The sequence below is a fragment of the Lolium rigidum genome, chromosome 1, assembly GCF_022539505.1.
Source record: "Lolium rigidum isolate FL_2022 chromosome 1, APGP_CSIRO_Lrig_0.1, whole genome shotgun sequence".
In the NCBI taxonomy this organism is placed as follows: domain Eukaryota; kingdom Viridiplantae; phylum Streptophyta; class Magnoliopsida; order Poales; family Poaceae; genus Lolium; species Lolium rigidum.
In genome coordinates, this window is record NC_061508.1 from 275556370 (window position 1) to 275562687 (window position 6318).

Sequence of the window (6318 nt, forward strand, 5' to 3'; positions counted from 1 at the left end):
AAAACAGCAGAAAACAGGAACTGGCGCTTCGGCATCTCGTTAATAGGTTAGTGCCGGAAAATGCATAATAATGACATAAAGTGTATATAAAACATGTGAGTATTGTCATAAAACTAGCATGGAACATAAGAAATTATAGATACGTTTGAGACGTATCAAGCATCCCCAAACTTAGTTCCTACTCGCCCTCGAGTAGGTAAACGATAACAAGGATAATTTCTGAAGTGACATGCTACTATCATAATCTTGATCAATACTATTGTAAAGCATATGAGATGAATGAAGTGATTCGAAGGAATGGTAAAGACAATGACTAAACAACTTAATCATATAGCGAAGACTTTTCATGAATAGTACTTTCAAGACAAGCATGAATAAGACTTGGATAGGAGTTAACTCATAAAGCAATAGATTCTTAGTAGAAGGTTTTAAAGCAATACAAAGGAAGATATAAGTTTCAGCAGTTGCTTTCAACTTCAACATGTATATCTTATGGATAATTGTCAACACAAAGTAATATGATGAATGCAAATAAGCAAGTATGTGAGAATCAATGCACACAGTTGACACAAGTGTTTGCTTCTAAGATAGAAAGAAGTAGGTAAACTGACTCAACATAAAGTAAAAGAAAGGCCCTTCGCAGAGGGAAGCAGGGATTACTATTTTTGTGCTAGAGCTTTTTATTTTGAAAACATAGAAACAATTTTATCAACGGTAGTAATAATTCATATGTGTTATGCATCAGACATCCTATAAGTTTCAAGCCTCATGCATCGAATACCAATAGTGCTCGCACCTTGTCCTAATTAGCTTGGATTTCCATGGATTACCATTGCATTACATATGTTTCAACCAAGTGTCACAAAGGGGTACCTCTATGCCGCCTGTACAAAGGTCCAAGGAGATAGATCGCATTTGATTTCTCGTTTTTGATAGATCTCAACTTGAGGACATCCATACCGGGACAACATAGAAAACAGATAATGGACTCCTCTTTAATGCTTAAGCATTCAACAACAAATAATATTCTCATAAGAGATTGATGATTAATGTCCAAACTGAAACTTCCACCATGGTACATGGCTTTGGTTGGCGGCCCAAAGTTCTTCTCTAACAATATGAATACTCAAACCATTTGATCATGATAAATCACCCTTACTTTAGACAAGACGAACATGCATAGAAACTCACATGATATTCAACAAAAGTGTAATAGTTGATGGCGTCCCCAGAAACATGGTTACTGCTTGTTACGCGTGAAGTACACGTCCGTTGGGAACCCCAAGAGGAAGGTGTGATGCGTACAACAGCAAGTTTTCCCTCAGTAAGAAACCAAGGTTATCGAACCAGTAGGAGCCAAGAAGCATGTGAAGGTTGATGGTGGCGGAGTGTAGTGCGGCGCAACACCAGGGACTCCGGTGCCAACGTGGAACCTGCACAACACAATCAAAGAAGTTTGCCCCAACGTAACAGTGAGGTTGTCAATCTCACCGGCTTGCTATAACAAAGGATTAGATGTATAGTGTGGAAGATGATGTTTGCAAAGAACAGTAAGAACGAGTATTGCAGTAGATTGTATTCGATGTAAAAGAATGGACCGGGGTCCACAGTTCACTAGTGGTGTCTCTCCAATAAGAAATAGCATGTTGGGTGAACAAATTATAGTTGGGCAATTGACAAATAAAGAGGGCATAACAATGCACATACATGTCATGATGAGTAGTGTGAAATTCAATTGGGCATTACGACAAAGTACATAGACCGCTATCCATCATGCATCTATGCCTAAAAAGTCCACCTTCAGGTTAGCATCCGCACCCCTTCCAGTATTAAGTTGCAAACAACAGACAATTGCATTAAGTATGGTGCGTAATGTAATCAACACAAATATCCTTAGACAAAGCATTGATGTTTTATCCCTAGTGGCAACATCACATCCACAAACTTAGAACTTCCTATCACTGTCCCAGATTAAATGGAGGCATGAACCCATTATCGAGCATAAATACTCCCTCTTGGAGTTACAAGTATCAACTTGGCCAGAGCCTCTACTAGCAATGGAGAGCATGCAAGATCATAAACAACACATATATATATAGATTGATAATCAACATAACATAGTATTCCATATTCATCGGATCCCAACAAACGCAACATGTAGCATTACAAATAGATGATCTTGATCATGTTAGGCATCTCACAAGATCGAACAATGATAGCACATGAGGAGAAGACAACCATCTAGCTACTGCTATGGACCCATAGTCCAGGGGTGAACTACTCACACATCAATCCGGAGGCGATCATGGTGATGAAGAGTCCTCCGGGAGATGACTCCCCTCTCCGGCAGGGTGTCGGAGGCGATCTCCTGAATCCCCCGAGATGGGATTGGCGGCGGCGGCATCTCTGGAAGGTTTTCCGTATCGTGGCTCTCGGTACTGGGGTTTTCTCAATGAAGGCTTTAAGTAGGCGGAAGGGAAGAGTCGGAGGGCTGACGAGGGGGCCACACGCTAGGGCGGCGCGGGCTCCCCTTGGGCCGCGTGGCCCTAGTGTGGCGGCGCCTCGTCGCCCCACTTCGTATCCCCCTCGGTCTTCTTGAAGCTTCGTGGAAAAATAAGACCCTGGGCGTTGATTTCGTCCAATTCCGAGAATATTTCCTTTGTAGGATTTCTGAAACCAAAAACAGCAGAAACAAGAATCGGCTCTTCGGCATCTCGTTAATAGGTTAGTGCCGGAAAATGCATAAATATGACATAAAGTGTGTATAAAACATGTGAGTATCATCATAAAAGTAGCATGGAACACAAGAAATTATAGATACGTTTGAGACGTATCAAGCATCCCCAAGCTTAGTTCCTACTCGTCCTCGAGTAGGTAAACGATAACAAAGATAATTTCTGAAGTGACATGCTATCATAATCTTGATCAATACTATTGTAAAGCACATGAGATGAATGCATCGATTCGAAGCAATGGTAAAGATAATGAGTAAACAACTGAACCATATAGCAAAGACTTTTCATGAATAGTACTTTCAAGACAAGCATCAATAAGACTTGCATAAGAGTTAACTCATAAAACAATAAATTCATAGTAGAAAGCTTTGAAGCAACACAAAGGATGATATAAGTTTCAGCGGTTGCTTTCAACTTCAACATGTTTATCTCATGGATAATTGTCAACACAAAGTAATATGATGAATGCAAATAAGCAAGTATGTAGGAATCAATGCATAGTTAACACAAGTGTTTGCTTCTAAGATGGAAGGAAGTAGGTAAACTGACTCAATATAAAAGTAAAAGAATGGCCCTTCGCAGAGGGAAGGAGGGATAAAATCATGTGCTAGAGCTTTTCAAGTTTTGAAATCATATAGAGAGCATAAAAGTAAAATTTTGAGAGGTGTTTGTTGTTGTCAATGAATGGTAGTGGGTACTCTAACTCCCTTGCCAAGCAGACTTTCAAAGAGCGGCTCCCATGAAGGACGTTATCTCTACCACCAAGGTAGATCATCCCTCTTCTCTTTTGTTTACACATGTACTTTAGTGTAGTTTATTTTATTTTTGTGTGACACTCCTTCCAACCTTTGCTTTCACAAGCCATGGCTAACTGAATCCTCGGGTGCCTTTCAACAATCACATACCATGAAGGAGTGCCTATTTATTTTAGTTTTATTTAGATGACACTCCTCCCCACCTTTGCTTTCTCAAGCCATGGCTAACCGAATCCTCAGGTGCCTTCCAACATTTCACATACCATGGAGGAGTGTCTATTTGCAAAATTAAGTTGCTTACTGACGAATCAGAGCAAAACATGTGAAGAGAATTATTAATGAAAGTTAATTAATTGGGGCTGGGAACCCCGTTGCCAGCTCTTTTTGCAAAATTACTGGATAAGCGGATGAAGCCACTAGTCCATTGGTGAAAGTTGCCCAACAAGATTGAAAGATAAAACACCACATACTTCCTCATGAGCTATAAAACATTGACACAAATAAGAGATAGTAACTTTTGAATTGTTTAAAGGTATCACACGAAGTATTTACTTGGAATGGCGGAGAAATACCATGTAGCAGGTAGGTATGGTGGACACAAATGGCATAGTTTTTGGCTCAAGGATTTTGGATGCACGAGAAGCATTCCCTCTCAGTACAAGGCTTAGGCTAGCAAGGTTATTTGAAGTAAACACAAGTATGAACCAGTACAGCAAAACTTACATAAGAACATATAGCAAGCATTATAAGACTCTACATTGTCTTCCTTGTTGTTCAAACACCTCACCAGAAAACATCTAGACTCTAGAGAGACCAATCATGCAAACCAAATTTTAACAAGCTCTATGTAGTTCTTCATTAATAGGTGCAAAGTATATGATGCAAGAGCTTAAACATGATCTATATGAGCACAACAATTGCCAAGTATAAAATTATTCAAGACATCATTCCATTTACCACATGTAGCATTTTCCGTTTCCAACCATATAACAATTAACGAAGCAGTTTCAACCTTCGCCATGAACATTAAGAATAAAGCTAAGAATATATGTGTTCATATGCAACAGCGGAGCGTGTCTCTCTCCCACACAATGAATGCTAGGATCCAATTTATTCAAACAAAAACAAAAACAAGAACATAAAGACGCTCCAAGTAAAGCACATAAGATGTGATGGAATAAAAATATAGTTTCACTAGAGGTGACCTGATAATTTGTCGATGAAGAAGGGGATGCCTTGGGCATCCCCAAGCTTAGATGCTTGAGTCTTCTTGAAATATGCAGGGATGAACCACGGGGGCATCCCCAAGCTTAGAGCTTTCACTCTCCTTGATCATATTGTATCATCCTCCTCTCTTGACCCTTGAAAACTTCCTCCACACCAAACTCGAAACAAACTCATTAGAGGGTTAGTGCATAATAAAAATTCACATGTTTGGAGGTGACATAATCATTCTTAACACTTCTGGACATTGCACAAAGCTACTGAAAGTTAATGGAACAAAGAAATCCATCAAACATAGCAAAACAGGCAATGCGAAATAAAAGGCAGAATCTGTCAAAACAGAACAGTTCGTAAAGACGAATTTTTCTGGGGCATTAAACTTGCTCAGATGAAAATGCTCAAATTGAATGAAAGTTGCGTACATATCTGAGGATCACTCACGTAAATTGGAAGATTTTTCTGAGTTACCTACAGAGAATACTACTCAAATTCGTGACAGCAAGAAATCTGTTTCTGCGCAGTAATCCAAATCTAGTATGAACCTTACTATCAAAGACTTTACTTGGCACAACAATGCAATTAAATAAAGATAAGGAGAGGTTGCTACAGTAGTAACAACTTCCAAGACTCAAATATAAAACAAAATTGCAGAAGTAAAATCATGGGTTTTCTCCCATAAGTGCTTTTCTTTAACGCCTTTCAGCTAGGCGCAGAAAGTGTGAATCAAGTAACATCAAGAGATGAAGCATCAACATCATAATTTGTTCTAATAATAGAATCAAAAGGTAACTTCATTCTCTTTCTAGGGAAGTGTTCCATACCTTTCTTGATAGGAAATTGATATTTAATATTACCTTCCTTCATATCAATAATAGCACCAACAGTTCGAAGAAAAGGTCTTCCCAAAATAATGGGACAAGATGCATTGCATTCAATATCCAAGACAACAAAATCAACGGGGACAAGGTTATTGTTAACCGTAATGCGAACATTATCTATCCTTCCCAAAGGTTTCTTTGTAGAATTATCAGCAAGATTAACATCTAAATAACAATTTTTCAATGGTGGCAAGTCAAGCATATCATAGATTATCTTAGGCATAACAGAAATACTTGCACCAAGATCACATAAAGCATTACAATCAAAATCATCGACCTTCATCTTAATGACGGGCTCCCAACCATCTTCTAGCTGCCTAGGAATAGAGTTTTAGTTTCTCTTCTCTAGCTTTTATGAGAGCATTTGTAATATGTTTTGTAAAGGCCAAATTTATAGCACTAGCATTGGGACTTTTAGCAAGTTTTTGTAAAAACTTTATAACTTCAGAGATATGACAATCATCAAAATCTAAACCATTATGATTTAAAGCAATGGGATCATTGTCCTCAATATTTTGAAAAATTTCAGCAGTTTTATCACAAGCAGTTTCAGTGGTTTTAGCAGTTTCGGCCAGTTTTGCACGCTTTGCATTAGGAGTAGAAACATTGCCAACACCAATTATTTTACCATTGATAGTAGGAGGTGTAGCAACATGTGAAGCATTATCATTACTAGTGGTGGTAATAGTCCAAACTTTAGCTACATTATTCTCTTTAGCATTTTCT